Source organism: Pan paniscus, chromosome 19, assembly GCF_029289425.2.
Source record: "Pan paniscus chromosome 19, NHGRI_mPanPan1-v2.0_pri, whole genome shotgun sequence".
In the NCBI taxonomy this organism is placed as follows: Eukaryota; Metazoa; Chordata; class Mammalia; order Primates; family Hominidae; genus Pan; species Pan paniscus.
In genome coordinates this window covers 57,098,026-57,121,993 of record NC_073268.2, presented here as the reverse complement: position 1 = coordinate 57,121,993, position 23,968 = coordinate 57,098,026, and the positions used below count along the sequence as shown (strand labels likewise).

The 23,968-nt window shown below is 45.4% G+C and overlaps 1 pseudogene; it reads right to left on the bottom strand.

Annotated features, from left to right (window-relative positions):
• Positions 1 to 684: 684 nt before the first annotated feature.
• The window catches only part of LOC134728403 (cytospin-B-like), a 37,871-nt pseudogene continuing 14,587 nt past the window's right edge, over positions 685 to 23,968 (bottom strand).

Here is a 23,968-nt window from a genome sequence, read left to right as displayed (position 1 = left end):
TCACGACTGTAATCCCAGCTACTCCAGAGGTCGAGGCAGGAGAATTGCTTGAACCCGGGAGGCAGAGGTTGCAGTGAGCCGAGATCACACCACTGCACTCCAGCCTGGGCAACAGAATGAGACTCCGTCTCTTAAACAACAACAACAACAAAAAAAACTATAGTTTATATTTTGTGCATTTTTATCTTTGTGTACAGTGTTTCACACGCACAAAAAACTTAAACTTATACCAGGTATTAATTCCTTTTCTGAACAGAAAACAGATACTGTCCTAGTAAACAAAAACTCTTTAAACTAAATGCAAACAACTCTGAAAGCAACAGAAAGAAAATATTTGGAGAAGTTTTGGAGGCTCATTTATGGAGGGCCTTTATATGAATTAGGCAAAGCACTCTTCTTTGGGAGTGTAATTTAGCACAAGCTGTCTCCTTGGGTGGAGGCCCCACTGCAGCATTCTTTCACGCATTCCCACTCATCACAAAGCCCACACCACTACCTCACTGACGCCATCCCCACTAACAGTCACGCAAAGAAAACAGCCACTCCGTATTGTTCTTCGGTGCTCTCATAATGTTTAACCTTGCCTTTTACTTAAAGGATTACAGGAACTGGCCTTAGGAGATCCAAAATATCCAACCAAGGTTGCAAGTATCCCACCTCAGGAAGGAATGCTAAACAACTGATTCATACAGCCTTGCTGCCACTAACCAGAGCACCAGATGGCCCATTACTCAAGACAACCATTGCCAGCAGATAAGCCGACTCATGTCCCCTCCCCCTCACATTCTCTACCCTGCCCAGCCCGCATTCCCTACCTTGACATCAATTTCCGCACATTGCCTAATAAAAGAAATCCCTATCAGCTCATTTCAGGGAGTCAGCCAGAGAATCCTCCCTCTCCTGTGCTTCCTCCCTTGTGCCTGGGCATATGCTCCAATAAAGCCTTGCTAGGAAAACTCTTTTGACCTGGTGAGAATTTCTATTGCATCAAGAGCCTAAGAACCCATGATCGGTAACACTTTGAGCAAAGGAAAAGGTCCCCCTTCCCTAGGGAGATGCAGCTCTGCATGCACCCATATGTTTGGTGGGTGGAGTGCAAACTGGCTTCCCGTTGCATATGCCTCTCTGTCTAGGAGAACAGAAAGATGATAATTACATGCATATTGGTCCACCAAGCACAGGCACACATGGAACATGTACTGGCACAGGCCTACTACTGCCCAGGGCTGGTGGAAGCTGGCTGACATTGTCCCTTACCATGTAACCTTCTGTCTTCTTCTGGTACCATTTCAGTACAGCATTGCACTTGAAACCGCCATATTCCCAGGCCAAGGCCACCAGAGGGTTTCGTCTTTCCACACTGGTTAGAGAGAAGAGCACATGTTAAGGAGAAGATGCTAATGTTTAGAATCCTCAAATTCACAAGAAATAAATACCTACTTTAGAAAAGCAAATGTCTGGTTTATTCAGCCAGAATCTGAAGAAACAACCACATTAGTTACATTAATAATGTATTTGATGTCTCACAGTGTGAAACAAACACGAAATTGTGCCTCCTGACTGTCATGAGTCTGGGGAGAGTTTTGCTACATTTTGTTTTAAAATCCATCTGTTGCTCATCCATCTAGTCTTTTATTTGTGTAAATATAATTCAGGCTAGAACTTTAATTCAAACTCATTTGAATTAAGGATATCTATACAAAAGCATTCTACAGGTTTCAAGACTACATCAGTATCTAAATAAAATTTAAAAGGTAGAGACGGGCACAGCACAGTGGCTCACGCCTGTAATCCCAGCACTTTGGAAAGCTGAGGCAGGAGGATTACCTGAGCCCAGGAGCTTGAAACCAGCCTGAGAAACATAGTGAGACCTCAACTCTGAAATAAATAAATAAATAAATAAATAAATAAATAAGCAAGCTGGGCATGGTAGCGCACACCTGTAGTCCCAGCTATTCAGGAGGCTGAGGTGGGAGGACTGCTTGAGGCCAGGAGTTCAAGGATGTAGTGAATTATGATTATACCACTGCACTCCAGCCTGGGCAACAGAGGAAGGGCATATTAAAAATACCAGATATCCTGCCATTGCTTTATCTCAATGAGATAAATGTAAAATTGAAATAAATTGATTTTACTAATTTAACTTTTCACTATGAAAGATAAAATATCAGTAGCATATTAATATACCCATAGCCTTCCTGTATGCATTTCTGGTATAATGAAAAGGAGAATTTTAGAATAGCACTAATTCTGGTTTTTAAAACCTCTTTTGATTATTTAAATCTCACGCACATAAACAGGACAATATGTAATATCTGGGGCTTTAAATTAAACCTCTAAAATATATGACTTCATCTATTTGGGTGCAAATATAGGCTACATCCAAAGGTATAACAATAAGTCCTAGCTTATTCATTCAGACTTTCATAAATCCTTTGATAGTACCCTTATTAGTAATGATAATATGTATTAAAAAGCTACTACTAGCTACTTAGGAGGCTGACACAGGAGAACTGCTTGAACCTGAGGCAGAGGTTGCAGTGAGACTCTGTCTCCCAAAAAAAAAAAAAAAAAAAGCTATTACTCCAAAAGTAGCCAATTTTGTATACTGATAAATAAACAATACATTCATATTGTATATGAATGAGCATACTCATTTGTAAGTTTTACTGAGTGAAATGTTATGTGTGTTGCACAATGCAAGGGGCTGGGAGAGATACCAAAGGTAAGCTGAACATTTACTGTCCACTAAATTACAGCATAAATGGAGATTAAGGCATATATTGTGCAGAAGTTATCCACACCACAAAGCAGTACAGAAATTAAACACCTGAAATAGCGTAAGACACCAAAGTCAGAGAAGGGAGATGTTGGCCAGGCATGGAGGCTCACACCTGCAATCCCAGCGTTTTGGGAGGCTGAAGTGGGCAGATCAGGAGTTTGAGACCAGCCTAGCCAAAATGGTGAAATCCTGTCTCTACTAAAAAAAATACAAAAATTAGCTGGGTGTCATGGTGCATGCCTTTATAATCCCAGCTACTCAGGAGGCTGAGGCATGAGAATCACTTGGACCCAGGAGGCAGAGGCTGCAGTGAGCCCAGATGATGCCACTGTACTCCAGCCTTGGTGACAGAGTGAGGATCTGTCTCAAAAAAAAAAAAAAAAAAGAAAGAAAAGAAAAAGAAAAAGAAAAGGGAGAAGGGAGCTGTCAATGCTGCCAGGTGTTAGCTATAACTTCATGAAAGTTTTGACCTTTAAATAAAGAGAACAGTATTTAGAGTGTGAAAGGACAAAAGGAGGACAATTCAAGTTAGAACCTTATACACAAAGACTTACACTCAAATATGCTTGTGCAGTATTGCTAAGGCACGGACTAAAACAGGTTCAGGTGGAGGGAGAGGCTGGGCCACTCTGGCAGGTGGGCAGGGGTGGTGCTAAGTAGTGGAGCATCTAGTAGATCAGGATGAGGAGTGCAGAGGACAGAGTCATGGGAAATTTCTGCAAGGTCTGCAGCAGGATGTGCTCAGTGCTTAGAAGATTAACCAACATGAAGAAGCAGGAAGACATGAGAGAGGAAACAGTTGACCAAGTTTGCTGTAACCTGGGTGACCAGGGGCACTGAAAAGGGAGGAGGTGACAGAGCTGTGGCAGCAAAGACCAGCTCTTAGTGACCACCCTGTTGGCCTTGCAGTCCTGCCCTCTGCCAAGCCCTCCTTCACATCCCTGCGAAAGTCCTCCTTAAACACTGATTTCAAAATGCCTCTCTAATCCTTACATGCCACTGTTTTCTCATGACTCCTCCTTAAAATATGGGTCCAATCTCACTGTACCATAACTCAAAAACAGGAACAAAATCCCACAAACTTGGTGGCTCCTCAGTGCTTTATCAAAATAAAGCACAAACCTCTTCCTTAGCAATGAAGATTTGCAATATGGCTCCAACCTGCCTTCCAGCTGGAATGTCCTAGTCACCTATCCATCCACCCAACAAATACTAACAGAGAGCCTACCATGCATATATATGGCAGAGTCCCTGGCCTTAGGAAGCCCACAGTCTAGTCCAGACACACATTACCACCCACATTCCCTGAACTTCTACCTCTCTCTACACTTCTTATGCCAACTAACAACTCTCAAGTACTTTGCCTATTTAGTATTGTTTTTTTACAGCTCTTAATTTCATCTTGCACACTACTTACTGTCCAGCATCCTCCTTTTAAACTCACTGAAGACGGGCACTGCATCTTAATTATTTTCATGCAGCAAATATTTGTCGAAGTCAATTGTCCAGGAGGACAAAACAGAAGGAACAATCAAAGCTGATCAGCCCTGTGTTTTTCTGATTTCTTACTGTTTGAGACATGATACCTGAAACTGCTTCGTGGTTCCCTCTTTCTTGGGGCCACTTCCACTTTCCCTCTGGTGGAGGTGCTCAGCAGTCTCATGTCCCCAAAGTCGAGAGAGTGGGGGTCTGCTGAGTGACTCCAGCAAGGAACTCTTGCAGAGGTGGGGGTCTGGCTTCAGTTCCTAGGTCCTTCCCTTTCGAAGATCTGTGGGAACGACCACATAATCACCTATTCCTGAAGAAGAGGCTCTTGATTGCCATCAAACATCATTCTCCAGTACAACACAGTTCTCATTTTATCTTCAAGTATAAACATATATATGCTTCTGATGTAATGAAAATGCAATAGGGACGTGGATTCTCCAGGCAGGACCACCACTTCCTTTATAGGATCTATATGCAAATCGACCCTTGTTCAAAAATTATTGTGAATTTCAAGACGATGTCATCAGAGCATTAAACCCAGCATGCACCTTTCTAAGGGCCTTATGAAATTGCCCTTACCTGGGGAAAGACATTACCTGCCCCCAGGTAATGTTTTAATTGACAGACATCAGAGAGAGAGAGAGAGACAGAGTGGCAGGAAAATGCCTCATGTGATGACCAGGTCACAGGCAGCGGCAGGCAGGAAGGAAACTGGGAACCAAGAAGAACTTTTTTACATGAGAAAGGCCATTCCAGCCACAGGGCCCGGTTCAGTAAAAAAGCAGAAATCATTCTGTAGCAGATAAGAGCTGCAGACAAAACCCCTCAGACACTGAATTAAAGAAGGAAGGGGTTTATTCGTCTGGGAGCATCAGCAAGACTCCTGTCTCAAGAGCCGAGCTCCCCGAGTAAGCAATTCATGTCCCTTTTAAGGGCTCACAACTCTAAGGGGGTCCACGTGAGAGGGTCGTGATCGATTGAGCAAGCAGGGGGTACCTGACTGGGGGTTGCATACACCAGTAATTAGAACGGAACAGAACAGGAGAGGGATCTTCACAGTGCTTTTCTTATGCAAATAACCGATTAGGTCAGAGGTCGATCTTTTAACTACCAGGCCCAGAATGTGGTGCCGGGCTGTCTGTGGATTTCATTTCTGCCTTTTAGTTTTTACTTCTTTCTTTGGAGGCAGAAATTGGGCATAAGACAATATGAGGGGTGGTCTCCTCCCTTAATTCTTTCAAGGCTCTTTCTGCTGTCATATTAGTCACAATCAAAACAGATAATGAAATAGACCGAATCCTCCAGATGATATTTCTTTTTCTTTTTTAGATATGGAGTTTCGCTATGTTGCCTAGGCTGGATTTGGACTTAACCTCCTGGGCTCAAGTGATCCTCCCACCTCAGCCTTCTGAGTAGCTAGGACTATAGGAGCATGCCATGATACCTGGTCAGATGATATTTCGTAAAGGACCATAAAAATACAGAACGGGATAAACCTTTCAAGATTGTCTAGTTTACAGTTATAGGGGAAACTGGAGCTGAGAGAACTAAGTGCCTTGTTTAGAGCTACATAGCAAGCCAGAGACCAGGCCCACAGTTGCTGCCCACGACCCACAAACAGTCACGGAAGAAAACAATCCTTCTACAGCTTACAGCCACCAATTATGGGTACTAAAGTTGGGAGTGGGGCTAATTAGCTCTAAATTGCAGAGAAAAACAGTATTTACATCACTAAAGAGAACAACAAAAACAGCCCATTAATCCCTGTTTCTGCAGCTTCTGATGATCTCAATGTTGACAAGCAACTTCTGGGGATTGCTGGAAGCAAGCAATTGTCACTGTGATCCTTTATTACAGTAAATAGAATCATCCAAGCAGACAGGTGCCTGGAGGGGGCTAAGTGGGGAGTACTGTCAATGAGGTATTTACTTCAGGGCAATAGTTGTTGTGGTCTCAACTTCAGTATGCATCTTGGCAATTAAAAGATTGGTTTTTTTGGCCAAGCATGGTAGTTCACATCTCAGTGCTTTGGGAGGCTTAGGTGAGAGGACTGCTTGAGGCCAGGAGTTCAAGACCAGCCTGGGCAACAAAGCAAGACTCTATGTCTTTAAAAAAATCAGCAACAAAGTTTCTGTCTCCCTAGCACAAGCACACTGAGAAGTGCAGCTGGCAGGAGATAAGACACTTATTCCTTGTGTCAGCTGCACTGCTGGATCTAACGTCCATGACACATCCATTATTCTGGGGTTGAAACTGCAGCAAGTCAAAAGTCTTTTATGTTTATATAATTTACCTGTAAGGGGAAGATCAGGAAGGTCCAAGCATTGAGTCATCCCTTTGCTGGCCGACCGCACACTGCTCTAAGCCAGATGCCTCTGTAAAAACCAGGGGGGCAACAGAATGGTGAGCTTGTAACATCAAGAACAGCACCAACACAGGTGCGTGTGTGTGTATGCGCACGTGTGTGTGCGTCCAACAGTTCTTAAACACAGTGGAATAACTGGGGGAGTTTTTAATTAACTCATTTATTCAAATAGGTAATATATGCAATAGACACAATCCTCAAAAGAAACAAAAAGGGCAAATAGTGAAGAGAAAGTCTCCCTTTCACTCCTGCACCCCAGTTCTCCTTCCCAAGAGTACTCATTACTAATCAGCTTTGTGAATATCTTTCCTGGAATGTTCTCTGTATATTCAAGGACGTGTGTAAAAGCATTCTATTTTGAATGGCCAACAAGTATATGAAAAGATGCTCAACATCACTAATCATCAGGGAAATGCAAATCAAAACCACAGTGACATGCCACCTCACACCTGTTAGGAAGGCCATCATCAAAACCCAGAAAAAAACAAGTGCTGGTGAGGAGGCAGAGAAACCCTTGTGCACTGTTCATGAGAGCGTACAATGGTGTAGCCATTATGGAAAACAGTATGGAGGTTCCTCAAAAACATAACAATAGAACTACCAAATGATCCAGCAATGCCACTTCTAGGTATTTATCCCAAAGAATTGAAAACAGAATCTCAAAGAGATATTTGCACTCTCATGATCATTGCAGTGTTATTCACAAAAGCTGAGGTGGATGCAACCCAAGTGTCCACCACCAGATGAATGGATGAAGAAAAGATGGTACATAATATACAATGGAATATTATTACCCATAAAATGGAAATATTATTCACCCATAAAAAGGAAATCCTGTCTCATGCTACAACATAAATGAGCCTTGAAGACATTATGTTAAGTCAAAGAAGCCGGTCACAGAAGGACAAATGTTGCATGATTCCATGTATGTGAGTGTATTAGTCCACTTCACACTGCTATAAAAACAAGTCAGTTACCTCCAAGATACAATGGGAGTACAGGCATTGAATAAATGCTCCTGTTCCAAATGGGAGAAATTGACCAAAATAAAGAAGCCACAGGCCCCATGCAAGTCCAAAACCCAGTGGGGCAGTCATCAAATCTTACAGCTCTGAAACGATCTCCTTGACTCCATGTCTCACATCAGGTCACACTGATCCAAGGGGTAGGCTCCTATGGTCTTGGGCAGCTCCATCCCTGTGGCTTTGCAGGGTACAACACCCCTTCTAGCTGCTTTCACGGGCTGGTGTTGAGTGCCTGTGGTTTTTCTGGGTGCACGGTACACACTGTCAGTGGATCTACCATTCTGGGGTCTGGAGGACGGTGTCCCTCTTCTCACAGCTCCACTAGGCAGTGCCCCAGGGGGGTTCTGTGTGGGGGGCACCAACCTCACATTTCTCTTTTGCCCTGCCCTAGCAGGGGATCTCCATGAGGGTTCCATCCCTGCAGCAGACTTCTGCCTGGTCATCCAGGCATTTCCATACATCCTCTGAAATCTAGACAGAGGTTCCTAAACCTCAGTTCTTGACCTCTGTGTACCCACAGGCCCAACACCACATGGAAGCCACCAAGACTTGGGGCTTGCACCCTCTGAAGCAATGGCCCAAGCTGTACACTGGCCCCTTCTAGCCACCACTGGAGCTAGAGCAGCTGGGACACAGGGCACCAAGTCCCAAGGCTGCACAGAGCAGGGCGGCCCTGGGCCCAGGCCACAAAACCATTTTTAACTCCTAGGTCACTGGGCCTGTGATGGGACAGGCTGCCACCAAGATCTCTGACATGTCCTGGGGACATTTTTTCCCACTGTTTTGGTGATTAACATTCGGCTCCTTGTTATGTAAATTTCTGCAGCTGGTCTGAGTATCTCTCCAGAAAGTTGGTTTTTCATTTCTATTCTACTGTCAGGCTGCAAATATTCCTAACTTTTATGCTCTGCTTCCCTTTGAAACATAAGTTCCAATTTCAGATCATTTCTCCCAAGTTCAAAGTTCCACAGATCTCTAAGGCAGGGGCAAAATGCCATCAGTCTCTTTGCTAAAAGACAGCAAGAGTGACCTTTGCTCCAGATCCCAGTAAGTTCCTCATCCCCATCTGAGACCACCTCACCCTGGACTTCATTTTCCACATCGTATCAGCATTCTGGTCAAAACCATTCAACAAATCTCTAGCAAGTTCCAAACTTTCCCACATCTTCCTATCTTGTTCTGAGCCCTCCAAACTGTTCTAACCTCTGCCTGTTACCCAGTTCCAAAGTCACTTCCACATTTTCAGGCTATCTTTATAGCAGTACCTGACTCTACTGCTACAAATTTACACTATTAGTCAGTTTTCAAGCAGCTATAAAGACCTTCCCTGAGACTGGGAATTTATAAAGAGGTTTAATTGACTCACAGTTTCACATGGCTGAGGAGGCTTTAGGAGACTTACAATCATGGTAGAAAGGGAAATAGGCACCTTCTTCACAAGGTGGCAGGAGGAAGGTGGGGGAAGGCGGGGACAGAGAAAGACAGAGTGCATGTGGAGGAGGAACTGTCAAACACTTATAAAACCAGGAACTGTCAAACACTTATAAAACCATCAGATCTCGTGAGCACTCACTATCCCAAGAACAGCATGGGGGAAATGGACCCCATCACATCCCACCAAGTCCCTCCCTAGACACATGGGGATTATAGAGATTACAATTCGAGATGAGATTTGGGTGGGGACACAGAGCGAAACCGTATCAGTGAAGAATCTAAAGTAGTCAAACTCACAGAAGCAGAGAGTAGAGTGATGGCTACCAGAGGTTGTGGGGAGGGCAAGTGGGGAGTTGTTCAGTGGGTACAGTTTCAGTCAAGCAAGATAAAAAAGTTCTAGAGGACAAAAAGATGGCAGCAATAGACATTGGAGAGTGGTAGAATGGGGAGGGGGGCAAAGGTTGAAAAACTACCTATTGGATACTATGCTCACCACCTGGATGATGGGATCAATTGTACCCCAAACCTCAGCATCCCACAATATACCCATGTAACAAACCTGCACATGTACCCTGAATCTGAAATAAAGCTGAAATTTTAGAAAAAGTTTCTGGAGATCTGCTGTACAACATTGTGCTTATAGTTAACCGTACTTAAAAATTTGTTAAGAGGGTAGTTTTCATGGTGTATTTGTTTTACCACCATTAAAAAAAAGCATTTCAGAATGCAGGTGAGAGTGATATTATTCAAGGAAAACCCTTGAAGAAAAACCCTCTGTTATTCTAAAAACACAAATGTTATCACAGGATTCCATTGCTTTGCATACCGTTTTGCTTCTTTCACTTACTGGTCATTCTCTATCTACCTTTTTGGTGGCTTCTCATGGAAAGTGTTACACAAGAGGCCAAGCACAGGGCTCTGGGGCCACATAGCCACCAACCAGCTGCACAACTCTGGGTTACTTCATCCTCTGTGCTTCATTTTCTTTATCTATAAAATGGCACTGATATAAATAGTACCTACCCCAGAGGATTGTTGGGGGGGATTAAATGAGTTAAATCTGGTCGGGTGTGGTGGCTCATGCCTGTAATCCCAGCACTTTGGGAGGCCGAGGCGGATGGATCACTTGAGGTCAGGAGTTCAAGAGCAGCCTGGCCAACATGGTAAAATCCCATCTCTACTAAAAAAATATAGAATTAGCCGGGTCTGGTGGTGCAGACCTGTAATCCCAGCTACTTGGGAGGCTGAGGCAGGAGAATTGCTTGAACCCAGGAGGTGGAGGTTGCAGTGGGCCAAGATGGTGCCATTGCACTCCAGCCAGGGCAACGAGCAAAACTCCGTCTTAAAAAAAAAAAAAAAAAAGAGTTAAATCCAGTTAGAACAATCAAAACATGGCCTGGTACATAGTAGACATTCAGTAGATTTTAGCTGTTTTCATTACCATAATTTATTTGATCGATTCTCTGTTAATACTGGCACTGATATTGATATAAGCATTAGGAAACGAATATCCTGGTACATCTGTCTGTGCACATGAGTGAGGAGGGCCATTGTGAGGTTTTCCAAAGCATTCTTTCCCTTAGAGGTCCTACTCCACATCGCATTAAACACAATTCCATGTATCCATGTCTCACATAAATATAATGGTATACAGTTTTCAAAAGTAGTTTTATATCTTGCTTTTGAAATGAGCTGAACAAAAGTGACAATATGGGGCATTCCTATCTCATTCATAATCTTGTGGGAAAGCATCCAATATTTCACCATTAAGTATGACGTATGATGTAGATACATAATAGAGACCCTTCATCAGATTAAGGAATTGCCCTTCTATTCCTAGTTTTCTAAGACTTTTCATTAAGAAACGTATTAATCTTTACTGAACATATTTTCCTATCATCTACTAAGATGACTATACTTTTTATACCTTTGTTTTTTTTTTTTTTTTTCTTTTTTATTGATCATTCTTGGGTGTTTCTCGCAGAGGGGGATTTGGCAGGGTCACAGGACAATAGTGGAGGGAAGGTCAGCAGATAAACAAGTGAACAAAGTTCTCTGGTTTTCCTAGGCAGAGGACCCTGCGGCCTTCCGCAGTGTTTGTGTCCCTGGGTACTTGAGATTAAGGAGTGGTGATGACTCTTAACGAACATGCTGCCTTCAAGCATCTGTTTAACAAAGCACATCTTGCACCGCCCTTAATCCATTCAACCCTGAGTGGATACAGCACATGTTTCAGAGAGCACAGGGTTGGGGGTAAGGTCACAGATCAACAGGATCCCAAGGCAGAAGAATTTTTCTTAGTACAGAACAAAATGAAAAGTCTCCCATGTCTACCTCTTTCTACACAGACACAGCAACCATCCGATTTCTCAATCTTTTCCCCACCTTTCCCCCCTTTCTATTCCACAAAACCGCCATTGTCTTCATGGCCCGTTCTCAATGAGCTGTTGAGTACACCTCCCAGATGGGGTGGTGGCCGGGCAGAGGAGCTCCTCACTTCCCAGTAGGGGCGGCCGGGCAGAAGCGCTCCTCACCTCCCGGACGGGGCGGCTGGCCGGGCGGGGGGCTGACCCCCCCCACCTCCCTCCCGGACGGGGCGGCTGGCCGGGCGGGGGGCTGACCCCCCACCTCCCTCCCGGACAGGGCGGCTGGCCGGGCAGAGGGGCTCCTCACTTCCCAGTAGGGGCGGCCGGGCAGAGGTGCCCCTCACTTCCCCGACGGGGCGGCTGGCCCGGCGGGGGGCTGACCCCCCCACCTCCCTCCCGGAGGCGGCGGCTGGCCGGGCAGAGGGGCTCCTCACTTCCCTGTAGGGGCGGCCGGGCAGAGGCGCCCCTCACCTCCCGGACAGGGCGGCTGGCCGGGCGGGGGGCTGATCCCCCCACCTCCCTCCCGGACGGGGCGGCTGGCCGGGCGGGGGGCTGACCCCCCCACCTCCCTCCCGGACGGGGCGGCTGGCCGGGCGGGGGGCTGACCCCCCACCTCCCTCCCGGACGGGGCGGCTGGCCGGGCGGGGGGCTGACCCCCCCACCTCCCTCCCGGACGGGGCGGCTGGCCGGGCGGGGGGCTGACCCCCCCACCTCCCTCCCGGACGGGGCGGCTGGCCGGGCGGGGGGCTGACCCCCCCACCTCCCTCCCGGACGGGGCGGCTGGCCGGGCGGGGGGCTGACCCCCCCACCTCCCTCCCGGACGGGGCGGCTGGCCGGGCGGGGGGCTGACCCCCCACCTCCCTCCCGGACGGGGCGGCTGGCCGGGCGGGGGGCTGACCCCCCCACCTCCCTCCCGGACGGGGCGGCTGGCCGGGCTGGGGGCTGACCCCCCCACCTCCCTCCCAGACAGAGCGGCTGGCCGGGCAGAGGGGCTCCTCACTTCCCAGTAGGGGCGGCCGGGCAGAGGCGCCCCCCCCACCTCCTGGACAGGGCGGCTGGCCGGGCAGGGGGCTGATCCCCCCACCTCCCTCCCGGACGGGGCGGCTGGCCGGGCGGGGGGCTGACCCCCCCACCTCCCTCCCGGACGGGGCGGCTGGCCGGGCAGAGGGGCTCCTCACTTCCCAGTAGGGGCGGCCGGGCAGAGGCACCCCTCGCCTCCCGGACGGGGCGGCTGGCCAGGCGGGGGGCTGACCCCCCCACCTCCCTCCCGGACGGGGCGGCTGGCCGGGCAGAGGGGCTCCTCACTTCCCAGTAGGGGCGGCCGGGCAGAGGCACCCCTCGCCTCCCGGACGGGGCGGCTGGCCAGGCGGGGGGCTGACCCCCCCACCTCCCTCCCGGACGAGGCGGCTGGCCGGGCAGAGGGGCTCCTCACTTCCCGGTAGGGGCAGCCGGGCAGAGGTGCCCCTCACCTCCCGGACGGGGCGGCTGGCCAGGCGGGGGGCTGACCCCCCCACCTCCCTCCCAGATGAGGAGGGAGGACGCTCCTCACTTCTCAGACGGGGTGGCTGCCGGGCGGAGGGGCTCCTCACTTCTCAGACGGGGCGGTTGCCAGGCAGAGGGTCTCCTCACTTCTCAGACAGGGCGGCCGGGCAGAGACACTCCTCACATCCCGGACGGGGCGGCAGGGCAGAGGTGCTCCCCACATCTCAGACGATGGGCGGCCGGGCAGAGACGCTCCTCACTTTCCAGACTGGGCAGCCAGGCAGAGGGGCTCCTCACATCCCAGACGATGGGCAGTCAGGCGGAGACGCTCCTCACTTCCCAGACGGGGTGGCTGCCAGGCAGAGGCTGCAATCTCGGCACTTAGGGAGGCCAAGGCAGGCGGCTGGGAGGTGGTTGTAGCGAGCCGAGATCACGCCACTGCACTCCAGCCTGGGCGCCATTGAGCACTGAGTTAACGAGACTCCATCTGCAATCCCGGCACCTCGGGAGGCCGAGGCTGGCGGATCACTCGCGGTTAGGAGCTGGAGACCAGCCCAGCTGACACATCGAAACCCCGTCTCCACCAAAAAAATTCGAAAACCAGTCAGGCGTGGCGGCGCACGCCTGCAATCGCAGGCACTCGGCAGGCTGAGGCAGGAGAATCGGGCAGGGAGGTTGCAGTGAGCTGAGATGGCAGCAGTACCGTCCAGCTTCGGCTCGGCATCAGAGGGAGACCGTGGAAAGAGGGGAGAGGGGAGAGGGGAGAGGGGAGAGGGGAGACGGGGGAGGGGGGAGGGGAGAGGGGAGAGGGGAGAGGGGAGAGGGGAGAGGGAGCTCTATCTACCACACAGTCCTTCTCTGAATATCTATACCTTTGTTAATGTGGTAAATTAACTCTGGTTGGTTTCAGTAGTTAAAACCACCTTGCATTCCTCGAATAAACCCAATTTAACATGATCTTTTAAATGTATCTCTGAGGCCAGGCGCAGTGGCTCACACCTGTAATCCCAGCACTTTGGGAGGTCGAGGTGGGCAGATCACCTGAGGTCAGGAGTTCGAGACCAGCCTGACCCACATGGAGAAACCCCCGCCTCCACTAAAAATACAAAATTAGCCAGGCGTGGTGGCGCATGGCTGTAATCCCAGCTACTCGGGAGGCTGAGGCAGGACAATCACTTGAACTTGGGAGGCGGAGGTTGCGGTGAGCCAGGATCGTGCCATTGCACTCCAGCCTGGGCAACAAGAGTGAAACTCCGTCTCAAAAATAAATAAGTAAATAAATAAATAAATGTATCTCTGAATTAGGTTTTCCAAGATTTTGTTCTGGATTTTTGCATGGAGGTTCATGAGAGACACTGACCTTTTAATTTTCCTGTCTTTTAATGTCCTTGCAAGAATTAGGTATCGAAGATACACTGGCCTCTTAAATGATCTAAGAAAGTTTACCTTTTTTTCTAGTCTTTTTCTAGTCTCTGTATGAATATATATAAGATTGGTGTTATTTCTTCCTTAAATGTTTGGGAGATTTCATGATGAAACCATCTGGGCCTCCTGGCATTTCCTTTGAGAAAATTATTTAAATTACAGACTATCAGGATTTCCTACTACTATTTATGTCAGTTTAGTAAGTGATGTTTTTCTAAGATTTTGACCATCTCATCAACATTTTCTAATTTACAGAGTAGTACTATACAGAGCACTAATCTGTAATCTCCTCATCACTGTTTTCATAATTATGGGATCTTTAGTGATACACCCCTTTAAAAATTCCTGATAGAGCTAATTTATGCCTTTTCTTTATATCAGCCTTGTCAGAGGTTCATCAATTTTAATAATCTTTTAAAAGAACAAACTTCATGCAGAACTTTTTAAGATAATCTTTTCATCACAAGTACACTGGTAAAAAAGAAATCTGTTTTTGTTGTACTGAAAGCATCTTCCTTTTGTGTTCACTTTTGAAGGGTATTTTCACCAAGTACGGTATTCTAGGAAAGCAGGCATTCCTTCTGCATTTTGCAGATGCCACTGCATTGTCTTCTGGCTTCCATCATTTTTGTTGAGAAGGCAGATGTCAGTTTTAGCTCTTGCTCCTTTGATATTAAGGTTTCTTTTTTCCCTTTTGAGTGCTTTTACGATGCTTTCTCTTTCATTACTAGCAGTTTTAGCCTAATGTGTCTAGGTGGTTTTCTTTGCGCTTACTTTGCTTTCGGTTCATGTTGTTCTTGAATCTAGGGCTTAACATCTGTTTAGTTTTCAAAATTCTTGGCCATTATCTCTTCCAATACTGCTTCTGCCCTATCTGTCTTGTTTTTCTTGTTTTCCCTTTTGGGGACTCCAATTACACATTAGATCTTTTCACCCCATCCCATATAGCTCTTCACCCCATCCCATATAGCTCTTATGTCCTTTTCTCTATTTCCTATTCTTTGTTTTCTCTGCGCTTCAGTTCAGATATTTCTATCAACTTGTCTTTAGTTCCTTAAGCCTCTCTGAAAATGTTTAATCTACAGGTAAACTTTGTTGAGTCTTAAATTTAGGCATTTTATTTTTAAGTTACAACATTTCTAATGGATTCTTTTTTATAGATTGTGGTTTTCTGCTGAAATTATCCACCTTGTTACTTATTTTCTTTACTGGATTAATCTCAGTTGTTTTAAAGTCCGTGTCTAATATCTGGATCTCCTGTGTCTGTTTCTGTTGCCTAGTTTTCTCTTGTTTTTTTCATCATTTGGTATTATCTATTTGTATACTTAGTATTTTTAAAATTGACTATGACACCATATTTTTTTTTAATGTGGCTATAAGTTGAGGTTCTGGATGATGTAATCTTCCTTCAAAGAGTATTTATTTCTGAGTCCAGAAGTCAGTTAAGATAGGGAAAGATCACTTAAATTCAAACCCATGTTTCTATGGGTTTTAAGACTGAACAAATAAAAGACTTCTTTAAGATGTTAAGGAAGAATATTTTCATAATCTAATAGCTAGAAAGGTCTTTTTAAGGCAGGAAACAAAACACTTAAAATCATAAAGGAAAGCACTGAATACAAGATGCAACATTTTTCTTCAGTAAAATATAACTCCAAAGAAAGTTCAAAGATAAAGAAAATAATAGCATTACATATAAAAAAGTTAAAAAGCACAATATATCAAGATTTCTTACAAATAGGAAAAAGACTAATACCTCAAAATAAATACAGGCAAAGTATGTAAGTTTTCATTCACACATATAAAAGATAGATAAACGGTCTGTAAACATATGAAGTGCTCAACCTTACTGAAGGACAAAGTAAATCAAGTTATTATTGTTCATTTACTTAATCTTTAAAATTTATAGAGTGTGAAAATTCTGGGAAAACGGTACCTTGCATGCTATGAGTGGGAGGGTAAACTGAGGGCAACGTGTCTATCAAGTTTTTCAACGTGCCAAGACAGGTCAAATACACTTCCTTTTCTAGGACTCCATTTTCCTTTTCTAGGAATCAATGTGTGGAAGATCTCAGGACAGGCTCACTTGATTCCATCCTCGTCTCTTTGAAGGGTGACTTACTGACTTATATGAGACTGGAAAGCTAAGGGGTGTATTTGCCAAAGTCCTTAAAGCTTGGCTCATTAAGTGGCCTAGTTTCTGTCAAACAGGCCCCTTCTCAGAGGATGTGGAAGGTACAGGGAGTAGAAGGCTGCCCTTCTGCAGCTTCTCCTGGCAAGCATGGCTGGGAAGGCATTTGCTGTTCTGTGGCAGGGAAGTGGAGATTCTTAGGTCTGTTCCATCATCTTCTGGGCAGTATGAGGCAGGCACAGAGCATGGTGTGCTGGCATGGACTGCACCTGTGGCTGTGTGGTCCCAAGGCTGATCCTAGATCTTGGCAGCAGTGGTGGACCTGGGCATGTACCTACAGAAAGACTTCCTGATTCTGGCAGGAACAGAAGCTCCTTTACTGGACCAGCATTGAGATGCTCTGGGAACCCTTCCTGGAAGCTCAGTGGACAGAGCCTACTGCCTTCTCCAGCCCTTCCAGTACCAAATGCCCTGGATTAAATCCCTTTCTGCTTAACTACAGTGATCTCTCATATTTGCAAATGAATCTTGATCCACCCTTATGCAGAAATAGCCCCTTTAGTGGTCAAAAAATTGCATAAGGATCTTCACTTTATTGTTTACCCCAAGTAACCTAAAATCTATCAGTAGAAGTATGGCTATATAAATTGATGTGTATTATATAACCTTTACAAAAAGGAATCATTTCTCCAAATGTTGCAATGTAAAGATGTCTCAGACATATTCCTTTATTCATTCAACAAATATTTGTTGAGCTTCTATCATGATGTGACCATGTTTCACTCCCTGTTACCGACAAAAGATGTGTTAGCAAGCAAAATAAACAAAAATCTTGGTCCTCACGGAGCTCACATTCCAATGATAAAGTGAAATGAGTAAGTGTTGGACTAATGTGTAGTATAACCCAATTTACACAACACACACCCTCTCTCTACACACACAGACACAGACACACACACACACACATATGTATAAAGAAAAACATCTAGAGGGATATACAACAAACCATAAGCAGTGGTTATTCCTGGGGCTCATCTACCTGGCAGGAGAGACAGCAGCTGCTGGGGAGGTCCTCATTGGTATTTCGCTTAGGGGGCTTCTAAGGGCCTTATGGACAGAAGTATTCTGTCCAGTTCCATCTGCCAAGAAAAGAGATGGGAACATTTACATGTTGTTCCAGTTCAAAATAGCAAATAATACTTTTGGATTTACCTCTTTGGTGACTTGAGAAGTATTCCATGGTGTTTAGTGTGATATTTATTATTCTTTTCTCCTCTGGACTAGAGCTGAATTGGAGAAATGAGAGGGGAGGAGGAGTTAGCTGAGTGGAGGCCAGTCCTAGATGTAGGACAACCGAGTAAAACGAGTATGTTTAAATAATGAGGTGCCTAGGGGAGGAAGGAACAGGAAAGTTCTTGCACAAACTGTGACTGTTAATTCATTTCCCATTTTCACTGACTCACTCACTGGGCTTTCATGTCTTTCAATACGTGTAGTTTAATCTTCATTTAATTTAATTGCAAACTATTTTAGCAGAGATAATAACCGGGTACATTCTAGGATTAATTTTTACTACAGCCTTTTTTTTTTTTTTTTTTTTTTTGAGACAGAGTGTTGCTCTGTTGCCCAGGCTGGAGTGAAGTGGGGCGATCTCGGCTCACTGCAAGTTCCACCTCCCGGTTCATGCCATCCTCCTGCCTCAGCCTCCTGAGCAGCTGGGACTACAGGCACCCACCGCCATGCCCAGCTAATTTTTTGTATTTTTAGCAGAGACGGGGTTTCACCATGTTAGCCAGGATGGTCTCAATCTCCTGACCTCGTGATCTGCCCGCCTCGGCCTCCCAAAGTGCTGGGATTACAGGCGTGAGCCACCGCGCCCAGCCTACTAGAGTCTTTCAATACAATGGCATGTTCATTGCAGTCCAGGAAGAAAGATACTGTTACAGTGGACAGATGCATATTGTTTCTTCTATTTGCTATCTTTATGTGTACAGTATATGTATGAAGTATAGCTATGCATCTTTCTCATACATGAAGATAAACATGACTAAAGGGGTATTGTGAGTCTATCAGAAAATTCCAGGAATCCTGGGAGCACACCAAGATCAGAAGTGACAGATCAACACAGGTGCTCACATACAAGACCAGGTAGAAAAATGTCTAGCAGGCTGCAAGATGGGGATGGCCAAGGGTGCCTACAAAAGGGTCAGGTGCACAGTTGTGACGCCTGGTTTCCTTGGAGATGAAGCCTCTGGCTGACCGTGCTATTTCTCATGAAATAAGAAAATGGCAAATAGTAGTGACCTGAATTTAATGGCTATGAGAGGCAGAAAAGAAATGAGGCAAGGTAGGAACTGGAGAGGACGAAGAGGTAGAGAGGAAGAGGCTGCTTTTGTGTTACTCATGAGTCAGGCTCTCCATCAGTGCCTCCCCGGAGCCTGGGCCAGGCTCCTGCCTGCAGCAGCTCCATGTGGTAGTACCTGGAAAGTGCCCTTGTGGTTGTAACAATGTGGGGCCAGGGTACAGTCAAGAAACGTTTGATATGTCGGGCCAAAGTCTGAATGTGGAACTTTGCTTATAGAAAAAAATGATTAAATACCAGGGCATCCCAAGTCAAATGACTTGATGAGTGACTTATGGTGGTCATGGGCTCTGAGGGCGTTGGAGATGTTCTGTTAACACACACACCAGGCCACTGGCCAGCAGCATCGACCTTGGGGGGCTCTGGCTCTTCATCCACAGGTCTGCATGGCAAAGGTCAAATCAGACTGAAAAGGTGGAGGACGTCCCCATGGGAGAAAAAGACACAGAGGAAAACAGAGCTGATGTGGAGAAAATAAACAAAGCTGGAAGGGAAATTCTAAATTTAACATCCTATTTTCTCTACCAGCTTTGCATCAGGAAATAATGTAGGCATTGCTCTTGAGTTTTTAAAAAGCTGTTTCTTGAGAAACGGTCAAAAATGATATTTTTATATGTAGAATGACTTGACATTAGCTCTAATTAAGAAGTCTGTATGCTGCAAATTGTGAAAAAATGCAAATGTTACTGATCATAAACATTTTGCTTATTGTCAATGGTGAATGCAGTGGATTGGCTTGTTGGCAAATGCTCCGAACCCCACGTGGCACACAGAGGCTGGAAAGATGAAATCTCAGAGCTCTCCTGCAGCTGGGATTTTGGGCGTGATTTAAGTTCCATCATCAGAAAGACTTGAGCGAGACCCGGAGTGGCACCTGAGTCAGGGGGAGAGAGGCAGGGCACAGGGCGTTCACTATGTGCACAGAGACTGTAGCAGAGACAAGATGCTTCTGGTGCTGGTAACTGTGGTGGCAGCTTTCCAACTGGGTGGGCAGCTTTCTGAAGTTAAGGCTCCTGTCCTGGTGGAGGGAGCAGGTTCCCTGGTGGTCCAATTCTGTGTGGAGACTTTGGGAGCTGCTCCTGGAAGCTCAGCCCTCCCAACAATTCTGCAAGCCATTTAACGCTTTTCCGTCTAAGCCAACGAGAGTGCAATCCATTATACACAACAGAATCCTGACTCAGACATTCTGTCTGCTAAGCCTAAGAGTCGTAACACAACTCTAAAATAACACTGCAATTCTGCATGAGCTGAAGCTCCTGCTCTCACCCAAATTCCCTGGTGTGTTCTTTGTGAGGTTTCTAAGTGTAAGCACAGACTCATAGAAAGTCTTTTATGATAGATCATTGACCCAATCCTCAATCCTCTCATGTATGGCTCCCTTATCTAGGGGACTTTGGCATGTCATGTGATCTCCCTGTGAATGAGCCAAGACAAGGACTCCCAGCCTTCTGACTGCTAAATCATTGCTCTCTTCACTACATCATATTGTCACAGCTGTTTTGCAAGATGACTAATTTATGAGAATAGTTCAAACAACGTATCTGGAAGTAGATTTTTAAAAAGGTCAGTGGAAGTTTAAAATATTTATTTACTGATTGTTTTGAAGTTAATCTAGCTACTCATAAGCTTCTGTGGTTGAATTTATGGTGTACTTAATTCTCTAAGCTTTCCTCTGTTGCTCTGTAAACATGAATAGAATACATTTCACAGAAACAGAACTTAAAACAGTTAACCCACACTGTCTTACACTCTTGACTTCACAGCCCCTGCTTCTGAGTGGAAAAAAAAATCAGTAAACTGAAAACTTCATTGGAAGAAACCATTAGGAACTTAACAAATTGTAAGGGGTTGGGTTTTTAAATAATTTTTAAAGGTTTACTGACAGGAACTGGTTTTCACATTTTCCCCTTTATGTTACACAGAATAAAATCAGGTTGGCAAATATGCAGAAACAGAATGAAATCAGGTTAGGTCTGAGGAGAAAAAAATCTCTGTCTGTGCCAGCCATTCTCAGGAAGGTCATCAAGACACAAAATGGGCCACCTTCTTATCAGTCCATTTAAATGACTTGGTCCCAAAGGCCTCCAAGAACAATCATTTTAAATAACTCATGTTCATTTTCTTCTTTGATAATTTAATGAGAACAAAATAGAGAAGCCTACATTCTGCTGAGGTATTCCTTTCAGTTATCTAAGTTTCTCTGCAATTCAAAATATTGAATGATAAATAGACTCATTCAGAGTGTATAAGAAAAAAGCAAGGCCACAAGAATTAATTTCCAGTACCCCTGTCTTTGGGCATCCTAAAATGTTATTTCAAATGCTCAGTCTGCTTGGCTAGAACAATACGAGTCAGTATGAGAAAGCCCTGCATCATTTAAGCAGATTAGAGAAATACTCACTAAATACTCACCATGTTATATAATTGTGTGTGTGTGTGTGTGTGTGTGTGTGTGTGTATGTGTATGTGTAGGTGTATGTGTGTAGGAGGCATTCACAAAACAAAGCCTGAACTGAATAACCAAAGAAAATCGTTATTAAGAATGCTATTGGTGGCTGGGCATGGTGGCTCATGTCTGTAATCCCAGCACTTTGGGAGGCCGAGGCGGGTGGATCACTTGAGGTTAGGAGTTCGAGACTAGCCTGACCAACAGAATAAAACCCCGTCTCTACTAAAAATACAAAAATTAGCCCGGTGTGAGTGGTGGCACACATCTGTAATCCCAGCTACCTGGAAAGCTGAAGCAGGAGAATCACGTGAACCCGGAAGGCAGAGGTTGCAGTGAGTGGAGATTACTCCCACTCCAGCCTGGGTGACTGAGCAAGACTCTGTCTCAAAATAAAAAATAAAAATAAAAATAAAAAAAGAATACTATTAGTGTCCAGGCCTGGTGGCTCACACCTGTAATCCCAGCACTTTGGGAGGCCGAGGTGGATCACTCAGGCTGGAGTGTAGTGGCAACACCTCGGCTCACTGCAGCCTCAATCTCCCAGGCTCAAGTGATTCTCCCACTTCAGCCTCCAGAGTAGCTGGGACTAGAGATGTACACCACCACACTTGGCTAATTTTCTTTTTTTTTTTAAGAGATGAGTTTTCACCACGTTGCCCAGGATGTTCTTGAACTCCTGGACTCAAGCGATACGTCTGCCTCAGCTTCCCAAAGTGCTGGGATTACATGCATGAGCCACTGAGTTTGGCTCTTTCTTTAGTTACATCACTGATGAAATAGTTGCTTTGTGTTTAGGGGCTACATTTAACACAACAAAATGAAGCATGTGTTCTGCTTGTCCCCAGCATATAAAACTATGTTAATAACAGAAAATTTCACTGAAACAAATATACATACATAATATGGTTTGGTTCTGTGTCCCCACCCAAATCTCATGTTGAATTGTAATTCCCATTGTTGGAGGTGGGGCCCAGTGAGAGGTGATTGGCTCATGGGGGCAGTTTCTAACGGTTTAGAACCGTCCTCCTAGTGCTGTCTTGCGATAAGAGTTCTCAAGGGATCTGGTTGTTTGAAAGTATGTAGCACCTCCTGCTTCATTCACTCTCTCTCCTGCCAGCCATGTGAATATGTACCTGCATCCCCTTCACCTTCCACCATGATTGTAAGTTTCCTGATGCCTCCCCAGCCATGCTTCCTGTGTGACCTGTAGAACTGTGAGTCAATTAAACCTTTTTTTTTTTTTTTGAGATGGAGTCTTGGCTCTGTTGCCCAGGCTGGGGTGCAATGGAGTGATCTCGGCTCACTGTAAGCTCTGCCTCCCAGGTTCATGCCATTCTCCTGCCTCAGCCTCCTGAGTAGCTGGGACTACAGGCACCCACCACCATGCCCGGCCAATATTTTTGTATTTTTAGCAGAGACGGAGTTTCACCGTGTTAGCCAGGATGATCTCGATCTCTTGACCTTGTGATCTGCCTGCCTCAGCCTCCCAAAGTGCTGGAATTACAAGTGTGAGTCACTGTGCCTGGCAATTAAACCTTTTTTCTTTATAAAATACCCAGTCTCAGGTAATTCAATTTTTTTTTTTTTTTTTTTTTTTTGAGACTAAGTCTTGCTCTGTCTCCCAGGCTGGAATACAGTGGGGCAATCTCAGCTCACTGCAACCTCTGCCTCCCAGATTCCAGCGATTCTCCTGCCTCAGCCTCCCAAGTAGCTGGGATTACAGGTGCATGCCATCATGCCTGGCTAATTTTTGTATGTTTAGTAGAGATGGGGTTTTGTCATGTTTGCCAGGCTGGTCTTGAATTCCTGACATCAAGTGATTCTCCTGCCTTGGCCTCCCAAAGTGCTGGAATTACAGGCATGAGCCACTGTGCCCAGCCTCAAAGTAGTTCTTTATAGCAAAGTGAGAACAAACTAATACAGTATAACTCCACTGTATATGACAGGCACAGTACCATGTGTCTTAAAAATGTTATCTAATTTAATTTTCCACAAAACCTCCACACATTATCTCTTATTTTAGAGGAAAATTTGATGATGGTCACATGGTTCATGAATGGTAAATCTGGGATGCAAATCCAGCTCTGGCCAGGCCTTTCTCAAATTTTCTGTTGTGCACAAGTGTTCTATGAGAGGTATACAAGGTTCCAAAAATAATGCTGATGGTATTTCTTCTTAAAATATAATAATATTTAAGAAAAAACATTCCCAATATTTCTTTCAACATTCCTATTTTTGTACAATAATCTGTTCTTACAAGGTGGCAACCCATACCTGTGAATAACATTTGGAGGCCAGACTTTCTGATGGTGTGTCACACACAGCAGGTGACACGCACGCACCCTATAAGCAGGCAGCGTCTCCACAGAGCACAACAAGGTGCACGGCCCTCCTCACTGAATGTTGGTCTGCCTTCTACGTCTTACCTTGTCATTTAAGACCACATACATATATGTCTGTAATTATTTCCCTTTAAAACTTTTATTTAACCTCTCTAATTTGTTGCTTTCTTTGTTATATTAGAGAACAGAGTCTTCAACTGTCAGTGATTGTCTATAGCTTTTACTTCCTCAAGACACCACTTTATGTTGTTTATTCTGATCCAGGCACAGGTGAGCTCCTATACAAGATTTTTTTTTTAATGTTTAGTAGAAACAGG